This window comes from Zea mays, chromosome 1 (genome assembly GCF_902167145.1).
Source record: "Zea mays cultivar B73 chromosome 1, Zm-B73-REFERENCE-NAM-5.0, whole genome shotgun sequence".
NCBI lineage: Eukaryota > Viridiplantae > Streptophyta > Magnoliopsida > Poales > Poaceae > Zea > Zea mays.
In genome coordinates, this window is record NC_050096.1 from 302,864,411 (window position 1) to 302,878,364 (window position 13,954).

Sequence of the window (13,954 nt, forward strand, 5' to 3'; positions counted from 1 at the left end):
GCCGAACATGGTGTCTCCAGTGAGTTGCTAACGGGTGATCCGAGTGGACGCCCGTGCCCCGTTCGATAAGGGTCGGCTAGTGGCCCAGAGGCGCGCTCCAAAAGTACCTGTAGGTGATTTGCCAGACCCGGTCCCGTTCGATAAGGCTCGGGCGAGGCAAGATCGTGTCCCTTGAGTGGACGGAGCCTTGACCGGAATCACGCCCATCAGGCCTTTGCAGCTTTGTGCTGATGGGGGTTACCAGCTGAGATTAGGAGTCTTGGGGGTACCCCTAATTATGGTCCCCGACAAATATGTATTGGTACAACACGGTCAATGAAGTGAGCGATTAGAAAAGAGTTCACAATGAATGACTGAACGAACGAAGATTATAAAATGAGATAATTCCACCATACAGAGGTCAAATAAGAGAAAATTTGTGAGTTCAAGTTTCTAAAATAAGTCACGTAAACTCAAACTTATAAAAAAGATATATCAAAATATAGAGTGATTGCTAAAGTCAAGCATCAATAAAAACTGCATGCGCTCCATATAAATTATGCTACTTCGTAGCAATTACTAACGTTTAAAATCAACAAATAACCTTTCATTTTACTGTTAGTGTGACAAATCATTGTTGCTCCATCCAATTCAGCAACCTCAAACACCATGGAGACCATTGCTGTAACACCCTGATTTTAGGGGTATAAAATTTCTTTTTAAATATCCACCAAATTCATGTGTTACTCTCTCAGCTCTTCGCTCTTCTTCTCTTTTTCCTAAAAGTGGAGAATTATTTTGTTTAGGCATTAACTCAGTGAAATAAAAGCCTAGCTAGAGAAGCTTTGATTGTTGTATTCATGTCGTTGCATATTGTTTATGGGTGTAAAAGGTTTTCGAAACATAAAAAGATTATCTCGATAGTGTTTTTAGGGATTGCTGGGACTTTCGAAATGTTTCTCCGAGTATTAAAATATAAATTTTTAGTCTTTCTAATATTAATTAAATACCAAAAATGTAGTAGTTGCAAAAACTATAAGTTTTTTTGGAAACTCGATAATATGTATATATATTTCTCTTCCTCTCGTCGATCCGTTCCCGATCTCGTGCTCTTTTTCATGAGATCATCGAACTGCTTCTTCTCGCGAACGGCATGCTGCTCGCGTCATCGACATAATCCTTGTCTATCCCCGTCTACCCCTTCGCCTTCCACCCGTCATCTCGGATCCGCGAGCCAGCTCTAACCATTTTCGTCTAATTTTATCTAACCCTTTCTACCATCCGTCTGACTCAGCCTCCGTCGTACACTGTATCGCGCAACTCGTCGCGTGACCATCTTTTTTCGCTCGGCCATGACGCGGCATGCGACAAATTTTACAACCGTCTTCCACATCCTCTCTCTTCTATAAATACATCCCTAGCCGTCAGAAAGCTCCTCGTCTCACCCCAGATCCATGAAGGGCAGCGGTTACCAGGTACGCAGGACCCTCTCCTTCTCCCTCTCTTCCTCGTAGACCCCTAAGCTCGCGGTAGCGACGACCTGCGCGCGCAGATTAGGCCACCAGCATGCGCGGCACCTCCGTCATGCTCCTCATCGCGACGCGTTACCTTCCTAGAGCCGAGCGCGTGTGAATCCTGGCCGGAACCCCCGCTCGACTTCTTGACCAGGACGCGAAAACACCTCCAGGCAAACGACCGCGTCGCGGCAAGGCAAGGCGATGCCCCTGCGCGTGCTATAGCTTGGCCGGCCAGGAGGCCATGGCGCGCGGCAGCCGGCGCGGCGGCCTGACGGCCAGCCAGCGCGGCACGCGGCCAGCCCGGCGTTCCTGCAAGCAGCACAGCACCCTGTGACCCGCCCTGACGCGGCCATGGCTAGAGGCCAGTTCTCCTCTTCAGCGGCCGAGCTCGCTCCTGCCCAAGTGTTTTTCGGGTGCGGCAACCATGCGCGCGGCCAGCCGCCGCGAGATCCACCCTGGCCAGCGAGCCACCATCGCTCGGAGTCTCTGCGCTCCGCGTTTCGCGTAGAAGAAACCACCGTGTGCGTTTTCAGCCAAGGAAGAAAGTAGAAATGACGTGGGGTCCACTCTACATGGCCGCATGCACGCAAATCCCACCACCGTACACACATCGTGCAACAACCGCATGCATGAGCCCCTTGCATGTGATGCAAACGACACCTCCGTATGTGCTTGCAAATTGCCTGGCCCCACCCACATGCATCCACGAGATCCTAGAAACCAGCCCTCACAATGGATCCCACATCTTCTATGACCGTTTTTCATGTGGTCCATCGTATGGTTAGCCTTCCACCAATAGAATCGTGCCACGTAGTCTAAATTCAAGAAACACTAGTTATTCAATATATATGTTGCGCTGCGAGTCCGTCTCGACTCGTTTCAGTCGTAGCAACTTCGTAATAACCTCAACTACATGTTAGTAATATTATTTGGTCGTAACGCATGTTTTCGTTAATTAGGTAGTTAAACTGAGGTTTATTTGAACTTAAAATTAAGGTATAGTTTTAAATGGTGATTTTATAGATGCAAATTAATGTGGTTAATGCCGACTCAGATGTTTTCAACTAATATTTGTTTAATGTAAATGTAACGTCTGTTTAGCTTTTCTCGCGTATCGCGCGTGTCGTTCGCGCGTGTCGTGCGTGCTGTTTCACACGTGTTGTCCGCACGTATCGCGTGTGAGGATCGTGCGTGTTCGCACGTCGTCGCGCATTGTTCGCGCACTATCGCTTTGCTCGCACGTTGCCGCGCGAGTGTTCGCGTGTCATTCGCGCGCTGTTTGCGCGTCGTTGTCACTTCCTTCGCGCGTTCGTGTCGCACGTCTAGTTCGTGTGTCGCGCGGCGTCTGCGCGTAATAAATTGTTGTCACTTGTAAACGCTCATGTTAATAACGTTAATTCGTCAGGTCACATATTTTGGATAATTAACTTAAAGTCTGCTCGACTAATATGTATTAGATTAATATTCTAATTAGATTAAATATGTAGTGTTCAACTCGTGCTTGTAGAATAAACATTAACATGGATAATATTAACTTAACTACTTATTAAATAATTATTTAGTATAAACGCGTCACGTATTTAGTCTTTCTCGCCTGTTGCACGAGTTGTTCCGCACGTGGTGTCGTGCTGATTCGCGCGTCGTTCGCGCTGGTCGCACACACTGTTTCGTGTGTCGTCAGTGTGCTATGGCGCACGTGTCCGCGTGTCGTTCGCACGCTGCCGTGATGTTTCGCTCATCGTAAATTCGCCTCGCTTAGAATCTCTCGTTTTAATTAAATTATTGGTTTAATTGATAGCTGCTAGTGTAGCAGGTTAAGCGAAACTAAATATTAGATATAACTTATATTGGGTAATATCGAATTAAATGTTATAATTGATATTGATTTAGCGTAAACACGATATCTTCCCGACCGTAGCTTCGAGTTCGATAATTCTTTTTTCCTCGCGTGACCGTAGTAACGCACTCTATTTCGTTTTGCATATTTTATTATGTTCTTATTTTAATGGTGTAATGTTCTTATGCATATATATATATGTTTGTTTGTACCTGTTTGTATTCGTTGTGCGTCGCGAATAGATTGCGATCCGTTTCTGAGCTTTGAGGGATCAAAGATCAAGAGTTGGCGACCAAGTGATCTGGTTCTTCGAGTTCTACGAGATTCAAGACCCTGAGCATCTGTTTGGTGAAGACAAGTGTCCTCTGACCCATTATGTCTCATTTACTTTATAATACACTGTCCCGCATACTATGAACAACCTAAGGATTTACTAGCTTTCTATTTACCTTGTCCTTGATTTACCTTTTGGGTTAGTATGGTTAGCTACATGCTAGCGCTTTACTTTAATCAATGAACATGATGAGATACAATGATGATACTATGATTTTATTCTGGATATGATGATATACTTGTGGCATTTAAGGGGACTAAGGCTGTTTCCCGAGTACCTCTCCGTAAGGACCTGTTCGTTGAGAGACCACCTGGGATAACAGTGCAATCATGAGGGTGAAATGGGATGCCCTTAGCTAATTAATTAGAGGAACTAGAGGTGTAGTTGCTTCGCCGTCGTGCCGTCAATGGGGTCCAGGCACAGTGCTTGCTCTACCGAGGCTGAGTGCCGAGGTTCTTTCGTTTTGCTTTTGTTAGTCACCCTCCTGCGGGGAGAGGTACTGTGTTTATCAAACTGGAGAAACCTAACGGGCGGCTATGACCTCTAGTGAATCTTTGTAAAAGCTACGTAGTGATACCCTGCCGGACCACCTAGGAAGTGATCAATGGGGAGTCATGATCCCCGGGCAAAACGGGAATCACGGCTCATGGGTAAAGTGTGCGACCTCTGCAGAGGATTAGAAACTGATATATCAGTCGTGCTCACGGTTATGAGCGGCCTTGGGATCCTCTTTGATTAGAGATACATATGATCGAGATACAATGGTTCTATTTATGGTTTTGGTCCGATGATGATAATGATGCTTCCTCGATGAGGAAATGGTTCACGGGTTGGTTATGTGATAAAACTTGGCTTCCACTAATAATAAACACCTGGCCAACTAAAAGCAACTGCTTGAGCTTAACTCCACATAAAGCTAGTCCACCTCAGCCAAACAGGACATTTGCTGAGTACGTTGATGTGTACTCACCCTTGCTTTCACAAAACACCAGGATGCCTTTGGTGCAATCTATGCACAGGTAAAGAAGAAGGCGTCGAGGCGGTTCTCCAGGAGTTCCAGGACTTCGACGAGTTCGAGGATTAGGCTAGCGACCTCCCCCAGTCAGCTGCCTGTGGTGGGTTTATTTACATTGGCTACGTTTCGATTCTGTGTACTTTGATTCATATTATGTAAATGACTCTAGTCTTTAATATCATTATTTATTCTTTATTGTTATTCGAAGCATTGTGCTATGATGAGTCATTTATGTAATCGCTGTGTACGTGAATTTCTGATCCTGGCACGTACATGGTTCGCATTCGGTTTACCTTCCAAAACCGGGTGTGACATAAGTGGTATCAAAGCCAGGCTGACTATAGGACCGCTGACCTAGAGTAACATTGACCGTTTTAAGGACTTATTGACTTTTACTTCACCCCATCCTTGATGCTGCTTCAAAATATTAGTCACCTCGACTAATTCTATGTTATGCTTCTATATATCACCTTGCCAAATGTATTTTGTTCTAATATTGTCTATGCTTCACCTATTCATTCTATTAGATCTGATCTCACTCTTGTGCTTGCGACATCTTTGTAGATGCCCCCTGATCATAACCTTCTTGTCTTTTGGGATTCTTTTTGTCTTCCATTATTAAATTGCTACCATTTGACCATATCTATTCCATTGGTATTGACTTGCTGCATCTTTTGGATTCTTCCATACCCTTATCCCTTAATTCAAATACTTAACCCTGAAAACTCTGTTGCCCATATAAACATTCTAGTTTATATTTTCATGCCCTTCCTGTCTTTTGAGATCCCTTTCTATTCTGTTGTTAAGTCATTATCTTTCGATAATTTCTATGCCCTTGGTCTTAGTATGCTCGTATCCTTGGAGTCTTACATACTCTTATATTCTTATGTATGCTTATTTTCATACCCCAATAACTGTTCAAGACATTTCAGTTAACATGTCCTTGACCACCCCTGTTTCTTAACGGTCCATGAGCGATCATTTTATGTTGCCCATCCTTGGTGATCTCATTGTTCCTTTATAACTTCTCTCGATAATGAATTCTTACTTCAACCATTCTATTGCACCCTCACCTATCTTACCTTGATTATTTTGTCCACTTCGCCATTTCGCGAGTCTTGCCTTAACTCTATCCTTTGTTATGCCTTTCATTATTATCACATTCATCTTTGACACCTCTATACCTTACCTTGATGCCTATCTTATACCTGCGCTCCAAAACCTTCTCTCTTTCGTCACAATTTTAAACATTGAAGGTTACCTATTTTCCCTCAGTTTGTATCCTATTCCTTGTCGCTTGCGAGTTTTTAACTCCATCCTTTGTTATCTGTTACTACCTTTACCTTCGCCGTCTCTCCATCTTACCTTGATGACTATCTTATGTCTGTTATTTAAAGTTCCCTCTCTCATCTCAATTCGAGGGAAGTGTTTTACTTATCCTGCCCTTGGTCGGAACCTCGTCTTCGCTAGGTGTGAGTCTTATCTTAACTCCATTCTTTGTTGTACTCATACCACTGGCTCTTTTATGCCTTCATCTTTTCTCATATACCCTTGTCTGTTATCGCCTTTGACCCTTGCGATATCTATGTCTTCTACCTAAATGCTTACCTCGAGCTTATCTTTTAAAAGCCTCCCCTTTCCTTCAGCCCAGTTTGAGAGTTGTGGGTTACCTATCTCTCCCTTGATTTCTTTTCACTTCTTGTCGCCTTACGAGTTTTGCCTTAATTCCATCCTTTGCTATGTGTTTTATTTGCTATCACCATCTCCTTGTCATCCATCGATCTTGCCTTGATACTCATCTTTATGCTGGCTCTTTAAAATCTCCTCTCTTCCACCTCAATTGGAGAGTGGCAATTTACCTATCTGGCCCCTGGACGTACCCTCTCCTTTTCCATTCGCATGTCTTGTCTTAACTCCATCCTTTGTGGTATTTATATTCTTGGTTCTTATGCACATTTACCTCCTCTCCTACATCCTTGCCCGTTATCACCTTTAAACCCTCGTGGTACCTATGCCCTTGCCCACATGCTTATCTTGAACCTACCCTTTAAAGCCACCTCTTTTTCATCGCTGTCGGAGGATAATACCTCACCCACTTCACCATTGATTGCTTTCCCTTCTTTGATGCCTCACAGGTTTTTTTTCTATATACATCATTTGTTGTGTGTTTGTCCGTTATCACCTTAACCCATGTCATCCTTCGATCATTACTTTGATGCTTGTCATGTACCTGCATTTTAAAGCCGCCTCCCCCATTTCATTTCAAGAGTGTTGTCATACCCCTCCCCGCTCTTGTTCGTTCCCTATTCCTATGTCGCGTTGCAAGTCTTAGCTTTTGTTTGATGTCGCCCTTACCTTCCTAATATCTAGATCTTTCCATGATGCTTCTCCTATGCCTACCTTTTGAAACATCACCTTTCCCATCTCGATTTGAGAATGGTGTTTACCTACCCTGCCCTTGGTTGCATTTTCTCCCTTGTAACTATGATCCTTGCTTTAGCTCCATCCTTTATTATGCTCATGCCCCTCCATGTCTTATTATTCCCCTTGCCTTTTATTGGCCTTAGAGTAGTTTCCCTTTTTAAGGAAAGACCACCATTTAATTAAAAGTTACGTATAGCAATGAGATGTTTGTTGTTGTATGCTTGTGCTGTTTGTCTTTGTGTTATGACTGATTTGCTTCTTTGTGATGAGTGTTGGTGTGTTGTGGCCCTGGGTCCGCAATGACATCAGTTTACCAGGTAAGTGCCATATAGTTAATTAGTTGGGTTCTCCCCCTACTCTCTCTAATCCGTCTATACTTACCTTTTCTCGCTACCCTTTCCTCTTGCACCTGTCCGGTCGGCATCCTCCAACTCCTTCAAATCAGTCAAGATCAGAGTCGGTAGCATCTTCATCAAGTGTGTATCAACGCTCCTGTTAAGGGGGTTAGCCGCTAACCCCAATGAAGACAATGTGATCCACGTCAACCAACAAGATCAGAGTGGCGCAACGAAAGCGTGTGTGGGTCCAACCCACAGGTCAAAGAGATCTTCATGAATTGCATCAATCGGTCTCAAGCACCTGAAGGTCAAAGCAACCAGTCCGCAAGTTAAAGCTGACAGAGTCAAAGCTGGGTTAGAAGAAGCTATGAAACACTAATAAACCAATCTCATTTTCTTGCTAGCCTCTTCTTGAATCTCGAGGACGAGATTCTGTTAAGGGGGTTTGATCTGTAACACCCTGATTTTAGGGGTATAAAATTTCTTTTTAAATATCCACCAAATTCAGGTGTTACTCTCTCAGCTCTTCGCTCTTCTTCTCTTTTTCCTAAAAGTGGAGAATTATTTTGTTTTATATAGGCATTAACTTAGTGAAATAAAAGCCTAGCTAGAGAAGCTTTGATTGTTGTATTCATGTCGTTGCATATTGTTTATGGGTGTAAAAGGTTTTTGAAACATAAAAAGATTATCTCGACAGTGTTTTTAGGGATTGCTGGGACTTTCGAAATGTTTCTCCGAGTATTAAAATATGAATTTTTAGTCTTTCTAATATTAATTAAATACCAAAAATGTAGTAGTTGCAAAAACTATAAGTTTTTTTGGAAACTCGATAATATGTATATATATTTCTCTTCCTCTCGTCGATCCGTTCCCGATCTCGTGCTCTTTTTCATGAGATCATCGAACTGCTTCTTCTCGCGAACGGCATGCTGCTCGCGTCATCGACATAATCCTTGTCTATCCCCGTCTACCCCTTCGCCTTCCACCCGTCATCTCGGATCCGCGAGCCAGCTCTAACCATTTTCGTCTAATTTTATCTAACCCTTTCTACCATCCGTCTGACTCAGCCTCCGTCGTACACTGTATCGCGCAACTCGTCGCGTGACCATCTTTTTTCGCTCGGCCATGACGCGGCATGCGACAAATTTTACAACCGTCTTCCACATCCTCTCTCTTCTATAAATACATCCCTAGCCGTCAGAAAGCTCCTCGTCTCACCCCAGATCCATGAAGGGCAGCGGTTACCAGGTACGCAGGACCCTCTCCTTCTCCCTCTCTTCCTCGTAGACCCCTAAGCTCGCGGTAGCGACGACCTGCGCGCGCAGATTAGGCCACCAGCATGCGCGGCACCTCCGTCATGCTCCTCATCGCGACGCGTTACCTTCCTAGAGCCGAGCGCGTGTGAATCCTGGCCGGAACCCCCGCTCGACTTCTTGACCAGGACGCGAAAACACCTCCAGGCAAACGACCGCGTCGCGGCAAGGCAAGGCGATGCCCCTGCGCGTGCTATAGCTTGGCCGGCCAGGAGGCCATGGCGCGCGGCCAGCCCGGCGTTCCTACAAGCAGCACAGCACCCTGTGACCCGCCCTGACGCGGCCATGGCTAGAGGCCAGTTCTCCTCTTCAGCGGCCGAGCTCGCTCCTGCCCAGGTGTTTTTCGGGTGCGGCAACCATGCGCGCGGCCAGCCGCCGCGAGATCCACCCCTGCCAGCGAGCCACCATCGCTCGGAGTCTCTGCGCGTCCACGTTTCGCGTAGAAGAAACCACCGTGTGCGTTTTCAGCCAAGGAAGAAAGTAGAAATGATGTGGGGTCCACTCTGCATGGCCGCATGCACGCAAATCCCACCACCGTACACACATCGTGCAACAACCGCATGTGTGAGCCCCTTGCATGCGATGCAAACGACACCTCCGTATGTGCTTGCAAATTGCCTGGCCCCACCCACATGCATCCACGAGATCCTAGAAACCAGCCCTCACAATGGATCCCACATCTTCTATGACCGTTTTTCATGTGGTCCATCGTATGGTTAGCCTTCCACCAATAGAATCGTGCCACGTAGTCTAAATTCGAGAAACACTAGTTATTCAATTTATATGTCGCGTTGCGAGTCCGTCTCGACTCGTTTCAGTCGTAGCAACTTCGTAATAACCTCAACTACATGTTAGTAATATTATTTGGTCGTAACACATGTTTTCGTTAATTAGGTAGTTAAACTGAGGTTTATTTGAACTTAAAATTAAGGTATAGTTTTAAATGGTGATTTTATAGATGCAAATTAATGTGGTTAATGCCGACTCAGATGTTTTCAACTAATATTTGTTTAATGTAAATGTAACGTCTGTTTAGCTTTTCTCGCGTATCGCGCGTGTCGTTCGCGCGTGTCGTGCGTGCTGTTTCACACGTGTTGTCCGCACGTATCGCGCGTGAGGATCGTGCGTGTTCGCACGTCGTCGCGCATTGTTCGCGCACTATCGCTTTGCTCGCATGTTGCCGCGCGAGTGTTCGCGTGTCATTCGCGCACTGTTTGCGCGTCGTCGTCACTTCCTTCGCGCGTCTGGTTCGTGTGTCGCGCGGCGTCTGCGCGTAATAAATTGTTGTCACTTGTAAACGCTCATGTTAATAACGTTAATTCGTCAGGTCACATATTTTAGATAATTAACTTAAAGTCTGCTCGACTAATATGTATTAGATTAATATTCTAATTAGATTAAATGTGTAGTGTTCAACTCGTGCTTGTAGAATAAACATTAACATGGATAATATTAACTTAACTACTTATTAAATAATTATTTAGTATAAACGCGTCACATATTTAGTCTTTCTCGCCTGTTGCACGAGTTGTTCCGCACGTGGTGTCGTGCTGATTCGCGCGTCGTTCGCGCTGGTCGCACACACTGTTTCGTGTGTCGTCAGTGTGCTATGGCGCACATGTCCGCGTGTCGTTCGCACGCTGTCGTGATGTTTCGCTCATCGTAAATTCGCCTCGCTTAGAATCTCTCGTTTTAATTAAATTATTGGTTTAATTGATAGCGGCTAGTGTAGCAGGTTAAGCGAAACTAAATATTAGATATAACTTATATTTGGTAATATCGAATTAAATGTTATAGTTGATATTGATTTAGCGTAAACACGATATCTTCCCGACCGTAGCTTCGAGTTCGATAATTCTTTTTTCCTCGCGTGACCGTAGTAACGCACTCTATTTCGTTTTGCATATTTTATTATGTTCTTATTTTAATGGTGTAATGTTCTTATGCATATATATGTTTGTTTGTACCTGTTTGTATTCGTTGTGCGTCGCGAATAGATTGCGATCCGTTTCCGAGCTTTGAGGGATCAAAGATCAAGAGTTGGCGACCAAGTGATCCGGTTCTTCGAGTTCTACGAGATTGAAGACCCAAAGCATCTGTTTGGTGAAGGCAAGTGTCCTCTGACCCATTATGTCTCATTTACTTTATAATACACTGTCCCGCATACTATGAACAACCTAAGGATTTACTAGCTTTCTATTTACCTTGTCCTTGATTTACCTTTTGGGTTACTATGGTTAGCTACATGCTAGCGCTTTACTTTAATCAATGAACATGATGAGATACAATGATGATACTATGATTTTATTCTAGATATGGTGATATACTTGTGGCATTTAAGGGGACTCGGGTTGTTTCCCGAGTACCTCTCCGTAAGGACCTGTTCGTTGAGAGACCACCCGGGATAACAGTGCAACCATGAGGGTGAAATGGGATGCCCTTAGCTAATTAATTAGAGGAACTAGAGGTGTAGTTGCTTCGTCGTCGTGCCGTCAATGGGGTCCAGGCACAGTGCTAGCTCTGCCGAGGCTGAGTGTCGAGGTTCTTTCGTTTTGCTTTTGTTAGTCACCCTCCTGCGGGGAGAGGTACTGTGTTTATCAAACTGGAGAAACCTAACGGGCGGCTATGGCCTCTAGGGAATCTTTGTAAAAGCTACGTAGTGATACCCTGCCGGACCACCTAGGAAGTGATCAATGGGGAGTCATGATCTCCGGGCAAAACGGGAATCACGGCTCATGGGTAAAGTGTGCGACCTCTGCAGAGGATTAGAAACTGATATATCAGTCGTGCTCACGGTTTTGAGCGGCCTTGGGATCCTCTTTGATTAGAGATACATATGATCGAGATACAATGGTTCTATTTATGGTTTTGGTCCGATGATGATAATGATGCTTCCTCGATGAGGAAATGGTTCACGGGTTGGTTATATGATAAAACTTGGCTTCCACTAATAATAAACACCTGGCCAACTAAAAGCAACTGCTTGAGCTTAACTCCACATAAAGCTAGTCCACCTCAGCCAAACAGGACATTTGCTGAGTACGTTGATGTGTACTCACCCTTGCTTTCACAAAACACCAGGTTGCCTTTGGTGCAATCTATGCACAGGTAAAGAAGAAGGCGTCGAAGCGGTTCTCCAGGAGTTCCAGGACTTCGACGAGTTCGAGGATTAGGCTAGCGACCTCCCCCAGTCAGCTGCCTATGGTGGGTTTATTTACATTGGCTACGTTTCGATTCTGTGTACTTTGATTCATATTATGTAAATGACTCTAGTCTTTAATATCATTATTTATTCTTTATTGTTATTAGAAGCATTGTGCTATGATGAGTCATTTATGTAATCGATGTGTACGTGAATTTCTGATCCTGGCACGTACATGGTTCGCATTCGGTTTACCTTCCAAAACCGGGTGTGACAATTGCGCCAATGTGGTCTCAGAAACGACCTAATGCTTGCAATAGCCAAGAACGTCGTGCCATGTTTGGGCTGTAGCCTCAGCCCGTAGTGCTAGCCCGGCCCGACAAAAAAACGTATATACAACTTCACCCAATGTATCCCGCCCTTCTTCCATCAGAGCGGTTTGAACCCCACCTCCTGCACTGTTTTTTAACATTTTACGCTAATTTAATCAAATGGACTGAGGGGCTAGCGGGCGTCTGGCCCGTGTCGGGCCGCCGTTTGGCCATGTATAGGCGTGCAGCGGATTAATTCAAAATATTTGTGAGAGGTTATTTGTAAAAAGATAACACGGGACGACCGTTGAAACTGATGCTTTAAATATAGTAAAGATAATAGTTTTGAATGTAATAGAGCTAATAATTAGTTGTTAAAATTAGCTAAAGACACTCAAACAATTTAGCTAATAGTTTAAATATTAGCTATTTTTTAGCAAATGAGCTAATGGTTAGCTAACTAATTGCACTAGAATTTTTAGCTATCTAACTATTAACTCTGTTACATTCAAACGTCCCTCAACAGAGATTATAGATGCGGGATGATTATATAGTGGATAGATAAGTTATATATATAAAAACAATGAAGACAATAAAAGATAACGTACTTACATTTATTTATTAAAGGTTGGTTTGGAATGCTTGAGAAAAAGATATAATCCAAACTCCAAACCCTACCGGCCCCGCCGCTGCCATCCCCGTCGCGCGCTGCTTTGGCCATCCACCTATAGGTGTACATTTGTGCTGTGCCTAATAAATCGGCCCAAAGCACATAATTTTTGGCACGATACAGATCTGGCACGGCCCAACCTAATTGTGGGCCTGGTCGGCACGACCCAATATGTGGGCCGTGCCTGGGCCTCAAGTCAAGCCCATGGGCCGGCCTGGCACGACCCATTTAACTAAGGCCCATCGAGACCCACTAAATATAGACTTAGTATTTAACTAAGGCTTGTTAAAGCCTACATGACTAGCACAATTTGGAGAATCTAGAGCTTCAATAGGCCTTCGGAGAACTAATACCTATATGGGGATAGTAAATAGTGATGATGATCATTGTATATGTATTCTGTATGGTTGTATAGTACATAGTTAAACACTGAAAGAGAACTGAATATTATTTCTAAGCTAGTTGTAATATTTTTTCTTTCTGACCAAAGGTTTTTAATATGCATCCACAAAACATCTTAGTTTTATTTTGGTCATATATATTCTATACGTTTTGTTTTTATATTACTGTTGTATGTATATTGTCGGCGTTTCGACCCGGGGGTCCCTGAACCGACGAGTAAATTGTCGCTGCGTGTCCCAGCCCAGATGGGTCGGCACGAGATGGAACACAAGGGGGGAAAAGGGAACCGTGGCTCGTGTTATCCTGCGCCCAGGGCGGATGCGCTTGCAGTAGGGGGTTACAAGCGTTCGCGAGAGAGGGAGAGAGCCTGTTCGTCAGCCCATCCTCCCGCGCGGCCACCTTCTCGTACGAGGGCCCTAGACCTTCCTTTTATAGATGTAAGGAGAGGGTCCAGGTGTACAATGGGGGGTGTAGCAATATGCTAACGTGTCTGGCAAAGAGGAGCCAGAGCCCTATGTACATGCCGACGTGGCTGTCGGAGAGGTGCTAGTGCCCTATGCATGTGATGTCGTGGCCATCGGAGGAGCGCTTAAGCACTGTAGAAGCACAGCTGTCGGGGCTGTCGGGACCTTGCTGAAATCTCCTTGCTTCCGTAGGGGGCTGAGAACCGCC

At 44.7% G+C, this 13,954-nt stretch overlaps 1 long non-coding RNA gene across 1 annotated transcript; it reads left to right on the forward strand.

Moving 5' to 3' along the window:
• Positions 1 to 985: 985 nt before the first annotated feature.
• LOC118476194 (uncharacterized) lies at positions 986 to 10,933 on the forward strand. The gene is made up of 3 exons (XR_004855669.1): positions 986 to 1,454; positions 3,576 to 8,692; positions 10,755 to 10,933. It is a non-coding gene; the product is annotated as an uncharacterized lncRNA (long non-coding RNA).
• The last annotated feature ends 3,021 nt before the right edge of the window (positions 10,934 to 13,954 follow it).